Source organism: Tenrec ecaudatus, chromosome 14 (assembly GCF_050624435.1).
Source record: "Tenrec ecaudatus isolate mTenEca1 chromosome 14, mTenEca1.hap1, whole genome shotgun sequence".
NCBI classification, from domain to species: Eukaryota; Metazoa; Chordata; class Mammalia; order Afrosoricida; family Tenrecidae; genus Tenrec; species Tenrec ecaudatus.
This window is the reverse complement of record NC_134543.1, coordinates 96618522-96640251: the sequence shown is the minus strand read 5'-3', so window position 1 is coordinate 96640251 and position 21730 is coordinate 96618522. Positions and strand designations below refer to the sequence as shown.

The 21730-nt window shown below is 43.9% G+C and overlaps 1 non-coding gene across 1 annotated transcript; it reads left to right on the top strand.

Moving 5' to 3' along the window:
• Positions 1 to 1030: 1030 nt before the first annotated feature.
• Positions 1031 to 1194, top strand: LOC142427125 (U1 spliceosomal RNA). The gene has a single exon (XR_012779945.1). It is a non-coding gene; the product is annotated as a U1 spliceosomal RNA (small nuclear RNA).
• Positions 1195 to 21730: the final 20536 nt, after the last annotated feature.

The window sequence follows — 21730 nt, the reverse complement described above, 5'->3', positions numbered from 1 at the left end:
TGTAAAGCTCTTATCATAATCCACCCATGTATCCATTGTATCAACCACATTTGTACCTATGTCATCATCCTTTCCAAAAAAGTTTCTTTCTACTTGAGCCCTTGGTATCAGCTACTCATTTTTCCCCTCCCTTCCCCACCCTTCCTCACTCATGAGTCCTTGATAATTTATAAATTATTATTATTTTTTCATGTCTTACACTGACCAATGTCTCTCTTCACCCACTTTTCTGTTGTCCATCCCCCTGGGATGGAGTTATATGTATATCATTGGGATTGGTTCCCCCTTTCTCCCCCTACCATTCTCCTTACCCTCCTGGTATCACTATGCTCATCATTGGTCCTGAGGGGTTTATCTGTCCTGGATTCCCTGTGTTTCCAGCTCTTCTCTGTACCCATGTACATGCTCTGGTCTAGCTAGATTTGTAAGGTAGAATTGGGGTCATGATAATTGAGTGGAGGAAGCATTAAAGAACTAGGGGAAAGCCATATGTTTCATTGGTGCCATACTACACCCTGACTGGCTTGTCTTTTGTGACCCTTCTAGAAGGTGATGTCCAATTGTCTACAGATATCTCCACTCTGCACTCCCCCTCATTCACATTGACATGATTTTGTGTTCTGGGTCTTTGATACCTGATATCTGATCCCATTGAAACCTCATGATCACACAGGCTGGTGTGCTTCTTCCATGTGGACTTTGTTGTTTCTCAGCTAGATGGCTGCTTGTTTATCCTCAAGCCTTTAGGATCCCAGATACTATATCTTTTGACAGTCAGGCACCATAAGCTTTCTTCACTACATTTGCTTATGCACCCATTTTGTCTTCAGCAATTGTGGCGTGAAGGTGAGCATCATGGATGCCAGTTTAACAGAACAAAGTATTCTTGCATTGAAGGAGTTCTGGAGTGGAGGCCCAATATCCATCTGCTACCTTAATACTAAACCTATAAATATATGTACATAGATCTATTTCCCTATCATTATATATAACAATATGGAAGAAGATTGAGTTTGTAGAAAAGCCCCTTATACTTACCTGGCAGGAGAGATACCATGATCATGAAGGTGGTTTTCCCAGGGCGAGGCTTCTCCATTGCACTCCGGATGTGCTGACCCCTGCGATTTGCCCAAATGTGGGAAACTCAACTGCATAATTTGTGGTAGTGGGGGACTGCGTTCACGCTCTCCCTGAAAAAACAAAACAAAAACAAACAATGAAAAGAAACGCCCTGAAGCAGATTCCAAATACGACAAGCTCTTGGGATGGATCTATTCATCTTCAGGAGGAGGAGAGAGCTTTCCCATTGCGATTTGATCTGTTTTAATGTGGGAAAAACCAATGTGGAGTGGCCTCAATTTCCATGAGAAAGCCATCTAGTGGGTTCAGGACAAAGTTGGTAGAAGTAGGGATGCTTTGGCTTGTTTATTAAAAATGTATGCCCATGGTGAATGTGAACCTGTACTTGTGCTTACTTAATGACCCCATCCATTTCCTGTGGCATTCCACCTGGGGTTCAGGAAAACAGGGGCTCACACTTGGACTGGGGGTTGCTATCAAAAATGAAAGGGTTTCTATTGTTTCTGTCTCAAGGCAGCCACACTCCTTCCCTATGGTACTTCTGTTCTCCTCCTTCTTTTACCAAGAATCTGGAAGGTGCTCAGCTTTACTCCCTGGCCAAGAGGCAGCCGTGTTTCCTCAACTTCCTCCCATAACCCGAAGCTCCTTCTCCGGCTCTAGGTAGTCTTTGCCTCTCTCTCCGAGCCTCTCGATCTTTATCAGCATGGTTGGAACTGGCAATGGCTCCGTGCAAGCCCAGGCCCTCACCGTAGTTAGTTACTCATTTCCTCTTGCTCTCGGGACCCAGGCACACACCTCTGTGGTGTAGGCAAGGGCACCCTTTCTGGCACCTCTTTCAGGTGTCTGGTTCCTTGTGCACCTCTTATCCTTGTTTCCTTCATGTTGCACTTTCATCATCATTAGATGAGTTAGGGGCTTGACCTTTTGCTAGCATCTCCGCATCCACATTTTCCAGAGTAGACTGGCCTGGTTCAAGAGAGTTTTTCTATTGGGAGACTTAATTCCAGATAGAGAAGTTGCTGAAATTTGCTGGCTTAGCAAATACACATATAAAGATCAACAGATGGAGAACATTTCTATCAGGACAAAGAAACAACAAAACGAAACCAAACACCTCCAACATAAGACAATTATATTGCTGAAAAGTCATATCACATATATTTTTTGGCTATAAGGAACAGAGAGCTATGCTCATGGTTTTAACGTGCAATTCCCAGGGGATAGAAGCAAAATTAGAACTGGAGACTTGCCGTGGTTCAAGGCAGCTCTTTCTGACTACCCCTCAGTGCATTTATTCTCTGCCCACCTCAGGGTCTATTTCTGTGGGTCTGTCCAGCTTGTGGATATTGCCTTCCAATCTAAGAAGCCCTACTTTGGCTTCCACCCTCTTATGGCCTAGACCTTAGCTCCTGGATGTTTTCAGTGCAACCTTTCACTTTCTACTCCCACAGCTAATTGCTTGGTGGCTGTTTTCCAAGTCAGATTATTAAGAGAATATAATGGGCCCAGATACTTTATCATGCCAGGACATGTCATAGGTTGCTTGTGATCTTGTGATTCAGCTGCCCTTGGCTGATGGGCTTGACCTTCACCTTAGTGCCCAATAAAGGACAGAGAGATAGGGAGAGAGAAGGTGAGAGGCAAGGATTATATGACATAAAACCTAGTTGCCCAGAGCTGTCCCTTTAATCAGGATTGTAGATGAAACACTTTAATTTGAAAGGAAACCTGGGTGTCTCCGTTACCAGATTTGCTATTCCTTATATAATATCTTTGATTAGAGACTACATTTTAAATTTCTTGCTTCCAAAACAATGTAAGCATTAATGAGAAAAAAAAGAACATCTCACTTCTTTTTTTCCCTATCTCACTTCTTTAATAATAAAGTTTCTTTCTTTCTGACTTAGCAATCAAGCTGTCACATTCACTAGCCCAGGAATCAAATACCATACATACTCATGTACAAGCTGAGTTTTTCAGCATACTTTTAATGCAGTTTTTGTGGTAAAATTAGATGCCTCAGCTGATATTCGGGTCGTCATACTCGAGTATATATGGTAGCTTCTCATGTAAGCATGGGGGATAGACATAGAACTGAATATTGAATATCTTTAAACGACTTCAGAGCAGCATACGTTCAACCCAGCGATAGATGCTGTTCTTTCAAAGGAAGTAGTCTCACAAAGAGAATTTGTAGGTTGATTTTCTTTTTCTCCCATGACAACAATGTTGTGTAGCCACACTATGTGCAACAGAACAGATCCCTGCCCACACTATCCCCACAATAGTTGCCCTGTTTGAGCCCATTGTTCTAGCCACCATGTCAGTCCATCTTGTTGAGTGCCTTCCGATTTTGGGCTGGCCCTGTGCTTTCCCAAGCATGATATCCTTTTCCAGGAATTGAAGCATACCTATGAATACCATGTCCAATGAGCTCCATCTTCATTTCCAAAGAGCAGTCTGTCTGTACTTCTTTCAACAGGTATTTGTTCATTCTTCTGGCGATGCTCGCTAGATTTCATATTTTTGCCAATTTTAAAGGCATCAAATCATCTCCCCCCTCCTTCATCCATTGCCTAGATTCTTTATGAGTACAAGGTGAGTGGAAAAATCATCACTTGGGTCAGGAGTATCTTCAAAGCGACCTCTTTGCCTTTCGATACTTCCAAGAGGCCTGTGCAGCAGGCTGGCCCACATGCAGTATGTTGTTGGATTTCCTGACTACTGGATGTTGTTGACTACATGGCTGTTGATTGGGATTTTACATTCAAGTAATATCAAATGAAGGAATTTTCTTATCCGACCAACTGCTGGTGGCACAGTGGGCACACATGGGACAACTAACCCAAAGGTCAGTAGCTTACAACTACCAGAGCCTCTGTGGGAGCAAGAGAAGACTTCATAGTCCTCTGACAAGTCAGTCTCAGAAACCCGCAGGGGCCATCTACCCGGTCCTCTCAGGTCAAGATGAGTCAGAATGGATTTGATAAGAGTGAATTTGAGAGACCCCAGTGGTTAAAGCTCTCAGTTGCCAATTAGCAGTTTGGCAGATTGAACTCACCAGTCGCTCTGTGGAAGAAAGATGTAGCAGTCTGCTTCCATAGTGAGCCATAGCCTCAGAAACCATAAGGGACAGCTCTACTCTGTCCACCGAGGCATCAACTCATGGACGTGTTTGGAAAAACACTTCTGAAAAGTCACCCATCTTGGAAACCCTATGCAGCCTTTCTGCTCTGCATGTCTGGGCTTGCCATGAGGTGGAGTCAAGTTGATAACACACACACACATACACACACACACACACACATATATGTTATATATCTTCAGAAATAATTGTGTTGACAATATAAACAATCAGCCTTTCAGTCATGGATTATTTTATCCCCCTGCTCCCCCCCCCCACTCAATGTGTTAAATTGGCTGGACCATGATAAAGCATCTTTATTAAGTCAAAGTTCTGATCCATGTAAGGAAACTTACCCTGAGGTGTGGCCTACTTAAATTTTTATCTTAGATGAGATAAAAGGAGAGAGAAACAACCAGAGAAGGAAGAACCTGACTACCTTTAAGAAAGAAAAACCAAGAGTAGAGAACATCCTTTGGACCCTGGGTCCCTGCACTGAGAACCTTCTAGACCCAAGGAAGGATTGATACCAGGACACATGGAGATGAGCTACAAGAGATGCCGGGTCAACAGATATTTAAAGGACACAATGACCTTCACCCCAGAGTCGATAGCGAGAGAAAGCCCTTTCTTAGAGTTTATGCCTTGAATCTGAAAGTCTAACCTTCTGAAATGTGAGAGAATAAATTTCTTTTTTTAAAAACCACCTATTTATGTTCTTTCTACTATACCAGCAGTAGATAACTGAGACACTTCCACAATCCAAATGCAACATGCTTTTAAAAAAATTATCCTTTCTTCGAAACATTAGATGTCAAATTAAATTGATCACACACACACACACCACATAATATTTGAGTTCAGAACTCAAAATCATGCTCAATTGTCAGGTATTCCACATGGAAAAGAATTCTGGTGTTTTTGTCTTCTGGTACAAGGTGCTACCGAGAGACACCTGTCCTGGCTCTCAGCATCACCTCATAAAATGAAATCAGACCCACGCAGGAGGCAGAAGTCAGCTCCTAAGTAGGGAAGAAAGATGTCCAACTGAAAGCCCATGGGAAGCAGCAGTTCCTTGACTCTCACGAGTTCTAGAGTTTAGCCAGGTGATGATGAATATGGCCGAGTGAAACTGCTATAAGAGGAGACACCTGTGGTGGGATAGACTCTCTGGTGAGTTGGGAGCAGGATTCACATGTCTACTTTGGCAAATTGCAAGTCACTAGAGCTCGTGGATCCGAGGAGAGAACCATTAATAGCTGACCTCTTGAATATGAAGTCCTGCATAGAATGCCTCCCCTCGCAGTTCATTTGTGGGACACGATTCTCAAGAATGTGTCCATCTTGGCAGCCTACGAGGATGGGGTGGGCTCTGGTTGTGACACCCTAAGGAGCACCTTGCTCCTTACACGCTCCATCTACACAATGGCTGCTGCGAGCTCCGGGAAACACAAACACCTCCAGTAAATGGAGCTTCTCCGGAACTATGAAGGGGCATCAAAGAGTCTGTGGGAAAATCCCATTATCTTTTAATTCCATTTTTCCCCCCATGGACTTTTCAAAGCTCCCCTCATACCTCTACCTGTGGCTAGGGCTCTTGGCCATGACTTGGTTCTTGGCTCTACCCTTTCTAAGACCTATTATTTGACCAGTAGTTGTTTAAGCCAGTGTAAACCACTTTTATTCGGAGCACCATTCTGATATCCAGAGGTCTGTGACCCGGGAAAGTTTTTTTAATAGACGTGTAAAATAAACAATACAGCTCTATTTCCCCTCTACTTCTCCCACCTGGCAGAGGTGAGTGGGTGCTTTGCATCTTACTCTCTGTTCCTTGTTGGCAACCTGAGACCAACTGGGGAGGGGGAGTTCAATGTTCGATGGCAGCATTACTTGATGGTGGTGGTGGTGGTGGTAGGGGGGTTATGAGGAGGGTTGGGTGGATAGTTCAGATCAAAGCTATCCTGAATGCAGGTCTGGGGAGCATTTTGAAGCTAGTGGTCCCCAGTAGGAGCTCGTGCAGTGTGTTAAGTTGTTGGAAAAAGTCTGCATTTAATTCTAAGTCTTCCTCTCTTGCTTTCTTCCCTTAGGGGAAAGAATGCAACAGGAGAAAGCAAATTTGTTTACTTTCCTGACATTCCCACATCTGCAGAGCATTAGTGGCCTGCTTGTTACGGTCCAGGTTTGCTACTGGGCCAGAAGGGAGGAAATTGGAAGTGTAGGCAGAGCAATTCCTTGGTTTGAAAAGACAACAATGAAACCCGACAAAATCCACAGACAAAGTCTTGGGTCTGGTAGGTTGGGAAATGGTAAATGAGGACCCAAGTTGCCCAGAAGACAGTGTGACAGGCTTCCCTTTACACTCCAAGATGCATGTACAATCAGACAAAAGAAACGAAATATCTACCCAGTGCATCGCTCTTAAAGATCACTCTTCAGATTTTTAAATACTCATGTTTCCTTCTAGGATGGAAACTTACCAAGGGCAGGCAATATGCTCTTATAGAAAACATAATTCTTAAGAGTATAGACTCTTCCACAAATGTATACATGCCTCTTAACTGTCTGGGCTAATCAGTGTCTCATCTGGGTCAGGTGTGCATGTTTTCAGTCCTTGTTGCCACGTCTTTATTGCTGACACTTATTTAGTCTCCACTCTGGGGGCTCAGGACCCATCAGTAGATGTTTGGGCATTGGCCAGGGTCCTGATACTATTTGGCACTCTTTGGAAAATAATTTCTAGTGGCAACTAAGGTGTTGTTTCCTGGTTTGGAGATTGGTTTTAGACTTTAGATCAACAATCATCTTTACAGGTCATTTTCACCAACCTCCCCACTTCCTCACAAGGAATTGTTTTCCTAAGAATTCCAAAGGACGTGTGATTACCCATGCTGTAATTGAAACCATCCAACCCTTATCAAAGACTGCAGCTAGAACACATCGAGATGGCATAACGTATATAAACGCCCAGCGGAGGACATGGCACGTGGTGGCTTTTATTATGTGCTAGACCTTTTCCGTTGCCACTGAGAAGATGGGGGACTTCCCAGGGGAGCTGGCTCCTTGGAATTTGTGGCATCATATCGTTATAATTTGACATCCTTTGTCTCTTCCACAGCTTGGATAGCCAATAGCTTGATTTTCAATGAAAGTCAACTCTTCTTATGATTGAAAGGTGAGGGTTACAAGACTACCATATTTGGCCCAACATATTTTCCTTCATAATCCAGAGAGAAGACGATGTTAAGAAAACACCAGGAGTTATCGGCGGGAGCTGCTGCTTCAGCTATGAAATAGCCTAGAGTTGCTGTGAGATTCTCCTTGGGGCCCAGGGAAAATCTAGTCAGTAAGCAATGCCTTAGCCAGATAAGCAAAATGGTAACATGTGGAGGTAGGTGATACGGTTCAAAGGATACTAAACTAGCACTGGGAGACCTGTATTCTTAGAACGAGGCTGCCACTTATTAGCTGCGCCAAGTCACAATCTTACTGAGCCTCTGCTTCCTCATGTGTCATATGACAGTGGTCAGACTGGTCCCAGATACCTCACTGGGCGGTTCGTTAAAAAAAAAAAACAAAAAAACCCCAAAAAACACAGAAGCATTTCTTTTTATATGAGAGCTAGAAAGTTCCTGATCTATGATGAAAATCAAGGATAGGAGACATCCTCACGAGTGGTAGATTCCATGTTGATATTCTGTCTCCTAATAAGAATACTGAACTAGCACTCAAATGTCTACAGAGATTCTCCTGACATCAGAGACATGGGTAGTGGACCATCTGGAGGAAGAATTATATGCCCCACCTCATACTCACTGTGCGGAAGGACAGAGGCAGCCTCCCCTACTGTTTTCATGGGTTCTTTCTTGTAAACACTTGTTCTTTTTGACACTTTTATTGAGGTATAATCGATGCACAGTAAATGAATGGCATGTCTTTCAAGTGCATAACTTGATGAGCTTTGACAAATGAACACATCACCATGATCAAGATAACACGTGTCTCAAAGTTATCCTCATGCCCTCGGGCTCAGGTGACCCCTGCTGTACCTTGTGCCAGGCATACCTGGGGACCGTATCTAGGATTGTGAATGAGTGCGATCATACGCCACACACTCTCCTTTATTTTAATTTTGTTGGCTTTCCTTCTTTCACGCAGCACAAGGAGGTTGGCAGCTCAAAACCACCCGCAGCTCAGCAGCCCAGTGATTAACGATGTTAATTAATGGTGGGGCTTTCTACTCCCATAAACAGCTACTGCCTTGGAAACTCACAGCGGCAGTTCTAGCTTGTTCTATAGGGGGACTATGAACCAGTATTGATGTGGTGGCAGTGGATTTGGAGAACTTTTGGGCCGGCAGTGTAGTGTTTACATATTGGGCTGCTAACCACAAGGCAAGCAGTTCAAAACCACCAGCCACGCCATGGAAGAAAGATCAGGCTTTCTACTCCTTAAAAGAGCTGTAGTCTCTGAAACCCATGGGCCAGGTCTGCCTCCTTTAGGGTGGCTATCAGTTGGAATGGACTCAATTTCCACGAGTTAATTAATTTTTTAAAAGAATGATTGTATCAGCCCCAATAAATTGTTAAAAAAAAATAAAAGAATGATTGTAGAGATGAATTCATCAATTTTAATTCATCAATTCAACCATTTTAATGCTGGGTTGTATTCCATGATATAGACATATCACTGTTTATTAACTCAACTGTGGATGAGCATTTAGGCTGTTTCCAGTTCTCGACTCTTCCACATAAAGCAGCTACTATGAACCTTCATGTATAAGTCTTGATGTGGGCATAGACTTCCGTTTCTTTTGGATAAATACCTCAGTATGGCATGGCTGGGTTATATTGAATTTTTCAGAAAAACTACCAAAGTGTTTTCCAAAGCGTTACATCATTTGACAGATACACTAGTAGTAGTGTATGAGACTTCTAGTTGTTACGCATGTTCACCAATACTTAGTAGCCATTGTTGTTCATTAAAATTATGCTAGTGCGGGGAGTCCTGGTGGTAGAAAGGATACTCATTAGATTGCTAACTTTGAGATCAGCAGTTTGAAACCACCAGCCCCTCTGCAGGAGAAGATGGAGCTTTGTACTTCCATACAGAGTTACAGTCTTGGAGATCCACAGCAAAGTCTACCCTGCTCTAAGGGGTCGCTCTATGGCATGAGGCTGAGTCAACTCCATGGGAGTCAGTTTTGTTTCTTATTGTTGGCTATTGGCTGTGTAGTAAGCATCTGCTTGTCATTTTAATTTATCATGATGTTAATTATCCCAGTGATGAATGATGTTAACCACTTGTACATGTTTTTAATCTATCCCTATAACCTATTTTATTGTTCAAAGTTGGGTCCATCACAACCTCTGGTGGGACATGAGCAGGCAGGGAAACAAGCTGCAACTTAGGATCTCCAATCAGTTTTTTTCAGCAAGTCAAAGGGAGTGCTTTTCAAAGTTGTATCTGCTTTAGACGTAACTGTCATAGTACTGAAGGTTCTTCTTTTGGTGGAAGAGGATGGATTTTGCCTTAACTTTCCTCTCCTAAATGCCCACTTTGTTGCCATACAGCACAATGGGGATGTTTCAACATGCTTGAACCAGATCCCTCTGCCAGTTAGGCACATTTTTGTAAGTACCGCTTGATATTACAGTGATTATTATAATGACACACTGGTCTTGGATATAGTTGCCATCTCTCGGGCCTCCAAACTTCTTCTGACCAACCCAATCACACACATTGAATTTAATAAATACTCTGTAGTATGCAACATAAGGGGATGACTTCAACACCCAGGTGGCTACATAAACTCAAAATCAAGGTCACTGCCATTGAGTCAATGCCAACTCATAGCAACCCTATAGGACAAGGGAGAACTGCCTTTGTCAGTTCCCCAGACTGTAATTGTTTGATGAGAGTAGAAAGCCCTGTATTTCTCTTTCAGAGGCTGGTAGTTTTGAACTGCTGACCTTTTAACTCACAGCCCAACTCATAACCACTATGCCACCAGGGCTCCACCCTTCTTCTCATATTCACCAGTCAGATGCCGTTTCACAGATTTCCAGTGCCACTATCATCAACCAGTATGAGTTTAAGCCCTGTATGGGCTTGGGGTTCTCCTTGGGAGGCCATCCTGATAGATTTTCCAGAAGCATCTCCAGGCTGAGACAGACGGAGAGCTGGAAAGATGGCGGAAGCCAACTCAAATGCCAAATATGTTGCCTATCTTCCTTATATAATCGGAGTACAAGGCCTTTGCCTGGTATATGTGCTACAGACATTTAAACCTGACTGTGCAGTGCTGGGAAAGGGACCATCAGTCTTCCTGGGCCAGGTGGTCTGTGCAGGCCCGGCTTCGGATGGCTAAGCCAACTGAACCCCTGCTACAGACATGTCAGCTCTTCTTCATGTCTCGGATTTCTTGAAGCCTTGTGACCAGTACAATACACAACGCTCAGATGGCATGTAAATATGACTAGATTTCAAATATTGCACACACACACTTCCCACTTCACTACCTGCCAGTTTGTTACACTGCTGTCTCGTGCGTTGCTACGACGTTGGAATTTCTACCTCTGTTCGTTCAAACCAGTGGGTCATTCATGTGAACAGGGTTCAGTGGAGCTTTCAGACTAAGGCAAACTAGGAGTAAAGGTTTGATCATGTGCCTCTGACAATTATTAAATCCAAACCTTATGGATCACCACAAAATGTTGTTGGCCATCATGCTGTCAGATAAGCCCTATGGATCGGAAAACCTTTAAGGGACATGGTAGCAGTCAACAATGGTCTCAAGTATACCAATGATTGCCATCAGTTGGAACTGACTTAACAGTAACTCACAAGAGTAGCACACACACACATCTCTATGTGTTGGAAATTTTTATTGTAAAATTCACCTTACACAACAATTGCAAATATTATTTAAAATGCAAACACTGCAGGTTTTTCATGCTTGGACTCACCTTGCACTTTTTTGTTTTTGTTTATAAAGCAAAGCAAGTGTATCTGGCCAAGGTTAGCAGAAGGAGGGGCAGCAAAGACACAATGAGCTGTGGAATCAATTTCATGAAGTTGCTGGGCTGCATGTGTCCCGGGATGACTTCCACAGCAGGCTGAAAGTTCAAACTCTTCTTTCAGCTGCCCCTTCTCCCCACCCCCCAAAGATCTTGTCTTTTCTGGTGTAAACGGACAAAGAATATATGCCAATTAGGAAAGAGGACTCTTTCTAGCATCGGGTCTTTGAAGTGTGAGTGATCATCTTGCCGTTTCTCCTTTTAGAGCTGCTGATCCAGTTGCCACCTTTATGCGTCGTGCTCTGTGGAGGCCGACCTGTATGGACCATGCTAGTGGGCACTGGGTCTGGCCATTGGGAGGTACCACCAGAGCTCTGGGGGAGAGGAGCAGAGTGGGGTTTTGAGCTCCCTCCCTCCATCTGTTCTCCTCCACGGAAGGACTTAGCGACTCTGGCCCCGCATTCTGAGCTTGGTCTCAGGGTTCTGGTACCTGCTCCCTTCCTTGGAACTTCATATAGAGGCGTGGTTGTGTTTTTCTGCTCTTGCTAGTTCTGGCGTGCTTCACTATCTCTTGGTGGTTCCCTTACTCCTGCCCACATCCCGGTGACTGGCTCCAATTGAGGCTCTCCTCCGTTTGCATGCGCTGTCTGTTTCCTGCTAGATCTTGACTAATACAATGGCCAAAATAAGTTTCGCGATAGGAGGCACTGAGAGGCAGAAAAGTGATAAAGAGAGTAATGCTATCCACATATTCCAGCTTTCCATGTCCTACGCATTTGTGAAGCAGTATTCGCTTATTCAATAAATACTGAGTGCCTACTGTGAACGAACCATTAGTAAACAAAGAGACAACGTCTATGCTCTCAAGGATCTAAATAAAATCCCCATAAAATGCACTTATTTTGATTTGCTGACTCACAGAGTGAGTCTGCATCAGAGAGGTTAAATTACTTTCCCTGAAACATCAACGAGTAAGTGCAGAGCCAGGATTTGAACCCTGACCACCTGACCTTAAAGTTCATGACCTACTCCTTCCACCACAGTGTTGGTTTTCTCAAGGGCCCTCTTGAGTCAGCACATGGATGATATCAAGCAAGAAGAGCTAAATTCTTTTTTCTAGTGATGAGAAAAATGTAGGAAAGTCTGGAGTCTTCATACATGAAGTACAGGGAGCTGAGCATGCATCGTGACCACATTATGGTGAGCTGACGGAGGGCAAAGTGCTCTGAGTTTGATGGGTACTGACAGAGGAAGACATTGCTGGCCCTTGTAGCTGAGGATGAGGTATTCAGATTCTTTACCACTTGCCCTTCCCAGCTGGGCCTTAGGTTTGCTTGTTGACAGCATTTTTGCTCAGGGCCAGGCATCTTCCTTGTCTTGGCACGGGCACTTCTGTGTCATGAAATGCCTGTGTCCCTTTAGTGAAAGCGCTTGCATGAGGTGGTGAATTCCCTAAAGGTGAGCCCCAAGAGGACAAAGATAGTTGCTGACATTTTGTTTTTGGATTCAGGATTTTAACCTTGGTTCCCCATCAGTTCTTCTGAGGATTGCAGAGAATGACCCCGCAGAGATCCATTTCAGGGAGGGACCTTCCTGAGGAGCAGCAGGATGGTCTGAATGTCCACTGAAAACCTCCAGGGACCCATCAGAGCACCCCCCTTGTAGTGCACCCCTTGACTCGCAGACCATCAGAGCCGCTTCCCCAATCTTCGCAAACACAGCGGTTGGCTTAGCTGGAGTGGGACTTAAAGACAGGGGGAAGCAGAGAAACCACTTTCACTCTGTTTCATTTACAAGAGAAGCTGGTGACATTATTTCCATGGTTTATTTATAAAATCCAATGGGCTCCTGACTACGTTGTCTTACGTAGGCAAGGAGCACCCACTAAAAAACAGACAAAAAGCTCTGCTGGGCGGCACTGTTGTAGTCCCATTTTTCCCGCTTAGGCAAGCTTCAGGCCACTCGCTCTCAGTTAGTGCACCCAGTGGTGTCGCCTGGGAAGGTTCTCTCTGGTTACAGGGAATTTTTTCGTACAAGTAGTTTCACCCAAACCTCGTTCTTTTGGTGATGGCCCATTTAGGAGAATAGTGTACGGCTGTGAGATTTTGTTTCCTGCTCAGGAAAAATGCCTCAGAAACTGTGTGATGTTGAACACAGCTTACAGGGATAGCACTATTGGCAAACCTCAAGTGTATAAGTAGTTTTCTTATTTCAAAAAGAGTGAAATGTCGATTGATGACAAACCTCATTCCGGACGTCCGTTAACTTCCCGAACAGATGAAAACGTGAGCACAATTCATGCACTTGGGCTCGAAGACCAACAGCAGAACATTGGCAAGATGGAAAAACTATCTGGACTATCTTGGAGCTTGGTTCAACGATTTTTAATGGAAGATTTGGGAATGAGAAGGGTCTCTGCAAAATTTGTGCTCGTGGGTTCTGACTGATCAGCAAAAAGAACGTCGACTGGAAACATACTGTGCTTTGAAAGAACAGCTCCAAAGTGACCATGACTTTCTCCCCCAAGGTCATTACTGGTGAGGAGACACAGTGCTATGTTTAAAAAAATCATTGTATTGGGGGTTTGTACAACTCTTATCACAATCCATATATACATCTACTGTGTCAATCACATTTGTACATTTGTTGCTATCATCATTCTCAAAATATTTGCTTTCTACTTGAGCCCTTGGTATCAGCTCATTTTCCCCCCTCCCCCCAATCCCCTCCCTCATGAACCCTTGATAATATATAACCTATTATTTTGTCATATCTTATATTGTCAGATGTCTCCCTTTACCCACTTTTCTATTGTCTGTCTCCCAGGGAAGAGCTTATATGTGAATCCTTGTAATTGGTTCCCCCTTTCCACTCCACTCTCCCTCCAACCTCCCGATATCGCCACTCTAAGCACTGGTCTTGAAGGGATCTTTCACCCTGGATTCCCTGTGTTTCCAGTTCCTATCTGTATCACTGTCCATCCTCTGGTCTAGCTAGATTTGTAAGGTAGAATTGGGATCATGATAGTGGGGTGGGGAGGAAGCATTTAGGAACTAGAGGAAAGTTGTATGTTTCTTCATTGCTACACTGCACCCTGACTGGCTCGTCTCCTCCCCACGACCTTTCTGTAAGGAGGTGTCCAGATCCCCAATCTGTACTCCCCCTCATTCAGAATGATTTCATTGTTTTTGTTCTTTGATGTCTAATACCTGATCCCTTCGACAACTCATAATCACACAGGCTGGTGTGCTTCTTTCATGTGGGCTTTGTTGCTTCTGAGCTAGATGGCAGCTTGTTTACCTTCAAGCCTTTAAGACCCCAGATACTATATCTTTTGATAGCTGGGCACCATCAGCTTTCTTCACCAAATTTGCTTATGCACCTGCTTTGTCTTCAGGGATCATGTTGGGAAGGTGAGCATCATGGGATGCCAGTTTAATAGAACAACGTATTCTTGCATTGAGGGAGTACTTGAGTGGAGGCCCAATGTCCATCTGCTACCTTAATCCTAAACCTATAAATATATGCACATAGGTCTATTTCCCCATCCTCATATATAAATATATTTACATATGTACATGCCTTTATTTAGACCTCTATAAATGCCCTTGCCTCCTAGTTCTTTCCTCTATTTCCTTTGACTTTCCTCTTATCCCACTGTCATGCTCAGTCTTCATTTGCGTTCCAGTAATTTCTCTTGGTTACATTACCCTTGATCACACCCTACCAGGTCTCCTACACCCTCCTCACCACCGATTTCAGATCACTGTTTCCTTGTTCCTGGGTTTGTTAACACCACTACCTTTCCCCTCGCCTGGCTCTCTCCCATGTCCTCCCAGAACTGTTGGTCCCATTGTTTCCGCGTACCCCCCAGATTGTTTATCCAGCCTATCTTATTTGGACAGACCTGTGGAGATAATAACATGCACAAAAACAAGACAGCAAAACAAAGCAACAAAAGAAAGCAAAACATCAATAACAACAACAACTAATGACAAAAAAAAAAGAAAAACCTGTAAATAGTTCAAGGTCTGTTTGTTGGCCTTTCGGAGTATTTTCTGATTAAGTCTGATGGGGTGCCATGCCCTGCCCCCAAGGTCTATTTTTGGTATTCCTTGAGGACTTCATTACTCTGTTCCCTCTTGCTGTTCTGTTGCATGCCCTTAATGTTTTGCTTTGGTGTGGTGTGGTCCGATTGGGCACAATCCTCAAACTGTGTCTCCGGTGTTGTCCCCTGGAGGGCTATGGGGCAGTGAGGGATGTCCTATCTCATAGTGGGGCCGGCCATATGGTCTCTGTGGATTGACTGCTCTGAGCAGGGTCACTGTCCTGACATGGTGCTATTTTTATGATCCCCAAAGCAAACATCAATCAAGCCAGTGGAAGGCACCATCTTCATCTCACCCCCCAAAAGCTCATCAAGTGAAATCAAAGATCAAGACAATACTCATTTGGGTTTTTTTTTTTTAATGTGTGGGGGATAGTGCATTTGGAGTTTATTCCACCAGGTCAGATTACTCATCAAACTTTCTACTTAGAGGTTCTGAAAAGATTTCCTAAGAGGGTGCTACTAAAAAGGCCTGATTTGTGGCAGATGACTGGTTTTGCCACCACAACAATGAACCTGCTCATTTGGCCATCTCAATGTGCTAGTTTTTTGGCAAAAAAAAAACACAGCATGTCTCTCTTGCCCCATGGATCTTACTCACCTCACCTAGCTCTGTGTGATTTCTTTTTGTGTCCGTGAATGAAGAGGGACATGAAAGGACAGCAATTTGGCAACATAGAAGAGGTGAAGAAAAACTAAACAAAACAGGGGTGGGTGCTGTCAGCCATTCAAACAGGTAAGTTTGAAAATGTTTCCAAGAATGCAATCGCAGGTTTGACAAATGTATTAAGTGTCATGGGAGAATACCTCAAAGGCAATAAAGTTGTTTTGTAATTTAATTTGTAAAACAAAATTAAATTCATAGCTTTGAAAAAAAATTTGAGTTTTGGTAGCCCCTCGTATAGTGCTGCTGTAACAGAAGTGTCATAAAGAGGTGATTTTGACAAATAGGGATGAATTCTTTCAGAGCTTAAAAGGGCAGAGATCTAGAGGAAGATTTTCTCTCTCGACTCTGAGGGAAAGTTGTTGGTTCATTTCAACACCTGTGGGCTGGGCATTGCTTAGAGATCACCATGTATGTTGGCATCAGTTTTTCCTTGGTGAAAGAGGTTCTCAGTGGAACTCTGGGTCCAAAGGATGTGCTCCACTCAGCTCTTCTTTCTTGGTGGTAGTGAAGTCTCTCTCCTTGCTTTTTTCTGTTGTAAGAGAAAGGTACGCTTGAACCAAGGGTAGAACGGAGTGACGCTGTGACTTGGACAACACTTTCTCATCAGGCCATGATCCATATACCTCCATATTAATCCTTCCTCATTGACATGTAGAGGTTAGGACTTGTAGTACATACAATGGAGGATGATTACATCAGCCTATAAGGTAGTGGACAGCACACACTGCTGGGATTCATGAGCTACCTAAATCAACACAAATTTGGATGGGACACAATTCAATTTGTGACACGAGTACCTCTTCTTTCCTCCTTTTTTCTTCTCTCTTCTCCAACTCCATTCCCTTCTCCCTCCATCCCTTCATTTTTCTTTCCCCGCTCTCTTCTCTCACTCCCTCTCTTCTGCTCTTCCTTACTCCATTGCTCTACTTCTGTTTCCTTGTCTTCCTTCCTGGAATCCTTTTTACCCTCTTTTCCTTAAAGAGCACCTTAGTCAGCTTAAGTCATTAGATGAGGTGCTGGAATTCAAGGTTTGAAGGAACGTCTTTCTTTTATGGATGCATCTTTCTACGAAACTCATGTGATGTCCCTAACACCTCATTTGTATCAGGCAGAGAAACACATATCCTGACATAGCCAGCGCTTGGCTTTCCTAGAACACTGAAATGAGAAAATTACAACAGAAATGTGCATATTAAACTGGAACCATGTCTTTTTTTTTTTTTAAGGATTCAAAGAAGCACATTTTTGTTCAAGTCTGTTTCCCATCAGCATTGAGAAAGCAGGGTATACTCTGGCTGCTGTATCAGTAACTGAACTAAAAAAAATCATATTTCATGGAACTAAAATAACAAACTGCTTTTCACCTTTTTGCCTCTTGGCTTTGGTAAAAGCAGGATAGGGAGAAGAGGTTAGGTAGCAGATGGGCCGACTCACTGGACCTCTCTCTTGCTCAACATACCTCTGATCACCTTTCTGTCAGCAAAACAGCTGAACTTGAACTATTCCATCCCCGTACCCATATATGACAAAAATACAAGATTTTCCATGATCCAGAGAATACAGTTGATGATAGAAGTGAGAGGCTATTGCCGGGAAGCTTTGTTTGTGGGAAAATCTCTAGAGAAGCTCTTCTCCAGCTCCACCCTAGCCCATTACGATTGGCCTGACATCAAGTGGGCTAGTCTGTCCCCCAAAGACCTTACATCTCAAAGCGAGGAAGATCTGGAGCTACACGTCCATTTCTCACATCGCCATCTGCGGCACACTGGGTGGTGTCCCATGAATGAGACACCTGCTGTGTGTCAGAAAAGCTGGGGCCGGGTTCCTGACACCACCTGGCAGATACACAGTGCTCAGTTCCCCAGAATCGTGAGCTTCTTGCCCGCGGTGGAAAGAGGTAGATTATGTGTACTTTCTCTGTCCAGAAATGGCTGCTCCAGGCTTGACCTTGCGAAGGCTTTTTGGTCTAATGGGAGGTGACATCACTCAGCGCTTCCTGCAGCTGCTGCAGTGTGAAGGGTCACTCTCCACCCCCGGCCCCCAGAGAAGCCAGCGTGGAGACTGAGTACATGTGGGCTAGCTGACCAAAATGCGGTTCCAACTCTAGGCAGCAGATGAAAGGCTATATTCAATTTAGCAAGAGCGTTTACAGGGGTGGCCTGAAAGAGAAGGATTGCGCAGAGAGGGGGGCAGGGACCCCAAAGCACAGCCGCATCTGCTCTCCACACCTAACCAAGTCTGGAAGTCTCTGCTGTCCAAGTGACCTACATAGATCTATTGAGTTTTTCTCAGGAAAGACCAAATGTTCCTGGATTCCACCGAATTCAGTTTGAAAGCTTTCTTTTCATTTTCTTAAAAAAAAAAAAAATTCTGGTTAGGGAACTGATGTTCAAGAGCATCATTCCCCCAACGAGTCACCCACAGGAAAGTCGATGTTCCCTGACAAAAATACCAAGGCATCCAACAAGTATTTACTAAAACACATTGAACAAAATGTTAGAATCATGTTCTTGCTGCTCATTTCCATGGTGCATTAGCACCTTGTAGGACCCAAACCACTTGTTTAATTTCACCTTTCCAGTTGCCTTTCAGTTTACTACAATGACAGCGAACCCATGGGTGTTGGCGCAGAGCGGTGTGTGCTCCACAGTGGTGGGCGCTTGGGGAAACAAATTGACAGGCCTTGTGTCAAGGTCCTTCTGCATGGTATTCCGTCTCCAGCCTTCTGGTTAGTAGCTGAGTGCACCACCCATGTACTCCTCTTTGGACCTTCTGTTTTTCAACTATATTTGTACGTACAGCTTCTGACCCAAATGTCCTATCATATGGAATACGGTGGGCCTTGAGCTATTTTCTAGTACATTCTATTCTAGGTGAGAAGACAGAATCACACAGGACTTCTCCTTTCCTCAGCGTTTCTCTTTTTCTCACCTTAATTTGTTATTCATTAAACAGACATTAACCCGATCCATTTATTTTTCTGTTCACTTACTCATATTATATTGACAAAAATACATAAAGTGCATCAAGATCCATGCTGGTAAATGAGGCCCTGTTGTCATTGTTTGGTACTTGACAATCCAGGGGATAAATAGAAGTAACCACAGGAAAGAAAGGAAGCAGCTGACGACATAGAACCGGAAGCTCAGGAGAGAGTTTTGCCAGGAGCCACAGACGGAGGAGTTGTGAGCAAGAGCTGTTAGTGGACATGCTGGAAAAAGAGGAAAACTGTCAGAGAGGAAGAACATTGGCTCAAGATGGGATTCCAGAAGCAGCCTCTCTCCCTGACCAGAAAGGGCGAGCAGTTTTAACAGAGGCAGGGAATAGGCAGAAGGCAAAAGGAATCATCCTCCTCAGTAGGGCCATTCTGGGCTCTGTGCAACATGATGAGGACATCGAATGTCTGTCTATTCATCATTCTCTCCTTGGCATCGATTGCGCTCAACAAATACTAATTGGGTGAACAAATGCATGCCCACATCACCCGCTGAGCTATGCGATCTGTTGAAATCCTTCTCAGACTTCCAGAAAAAAAACAAAACCCTGGTAGCTGTTGCTGAAAAGTCATCATCCCAATATCATCTCAGTGATTTCAGAACACTAAGAGCATTCTCTGTTACCTTCCTTTTATCAGATTTTGATTAAGTATCTTCTAAGACTTTGTCGATGTGTTAGGTGTGCTCTACACATAATCTGATTGGACTTAAAGGCAAGTCCCTCTGGAGCCCTTGGGGCACCGTGGGTTAAGTGCTGAGCTGTGAATGACAAGGTCAAAAATTTTAACCTACTAGTCCCTCTTTGGGAGAAATATCAGGCTGTCTGCTCCCATAAAGAATTACAGTCTTGGAAATCCTAGGGAGCAGTTCTATTCTGTTCTGTGGGGTAGCTAGGAGTTGTAGTGAGTTTTGCTTTTGAACCTCTGAGTCTAAAAAATGAACTCATACCCAGGCTTGGTTTTCAGCCAAATCACAGACATGTCCATAAGGGGAACAATAACACTACAAGGTGCAAACATCTTAGAATAATTCCCCACTTGAGATAAAAAGGGCAGCATTTGCCCCAGGGTAAATTTAAGAAGGGTTAGAAAAGCAGGCGCAACGGAGACAGGAAGCTAGAGAAGAAATAGGGTAAGTAAGATTGCATTGTGGGAATTGTGGGAAGTGACATAGAACACTGTATGTATCAACTGTTGCATGGAAAACAGATTTGCTTTAAAACATTTTATTTTAAAGTTACCAGTTTCTGTGAAAATGCAATGTAATGAAGTGTTCTATTCACCTCATTTGCCTGTGAAAGTTGGACAATGAATAAAGAAGATGGGGGACGGATCGATGTATCTGAATTATGGTGTTGTTGATGAAAATTGAATATGCCAAGGACTGCCAAAAGAAGGAAGGAATCTGTCTTGGAAGAAGCACAGCTCAAAGGCTCTTCAGAAGGGAGGATGGTAAGATTTCAACTCATGCACTCCAGGTGTTATCAGAAAGGACCAGTCCCTGGAGCCTCCTCGTACCTCAGACTTGGTATAGTATAAGGTCCCCTAAGAAATAGGAGGACCGTCAACCACATGCCTTGACAGCGGTGTCTGTAGCAACGGACGCAAACATGACAATCATCGTGAGGCTGGCATAGGACCGGGCAGGATTGTGTTCTGTTGTACTGAGGGTAGCTGTGAGTCTGATCCAGCTTGATGGCACTAGGCAACAACAGCGACTTGGACAAACCCTACTGAAACATGTGGGTATGGTCCACACAGCATCAATACTCGAAACTCAGAGCCCCGCTCTCAAGTTGATGCCGACTCATAGCAACCCTCTAGGACAGGTCAGAACTGCTGGTGGGGCTTTTGAGACTTGGTCTTTTATCCTCTGAGAGGTTGGTGGCTTCACTGCTGAACTTGTGGTTAGCAGTCCAACATGTAACCACAATGACCCCAGACTCCACATGTAATGCAGTCACGTGAAACTATTCTCCCTTAGGAAGGAGACGCTATATGAATCTAATTACACTACCTCTCCCCTCTCCTCCCCCTCCCTCCTGAAGGAATGACGTTCTATGTCCCAAAGAGGAAATTCAGTCACAAATTTGGTGGCTGGTGGCTCAGCAGTTCCTTGTTGGGCTGCTAACCCCAAGGTCAGCAGTTCGAAACCACCAGCGCCTCCAGGGAGAACTGTGAGATTTTCTACTCTTGTAAAGAGTCACAGTCTCTGAAACTCACAGGAGAAGTTTTACCCTATTCTATAAGGTCACTGATAATCAGAATTAACTCAATGGCAGTGTGCTTGGTCTTTTGGACAGTGAGGATGCTGTGCCTTGAAAGGTTAACCAGTGTATTTAAAATCACATACCCCTGAGTGGCAGGGTCAAGATTTGAGTTTAGGCCTTTCTAGTCCAGAGTTCTTGCTCCGTCATGAAGTTAGGATGCCAAGGGAATCAGACGCCTCCCCTGAGAACATGAGGGAAAACTAGGCTGCCGGGGTCTAACGCACAGCCTCGGTTCAAATCATGGCTCTACTACTGACTAGCTACCTTTCCTAGGCTTGTCTTATCTTCTGTTAATATAAGACTAATAATAAGACCTACCTCATTGGGCTGTTGTGAGCATTAAATAAGTTAATGTATATGAGAGGTTACCCTCCCTTCAACCATATTTTTTCAAAGCAATGTATTTAATTTTTTAATAAAACAACCTTATCACATTCAACGTAATAATAGACTTCATAGATTTGTCAAAT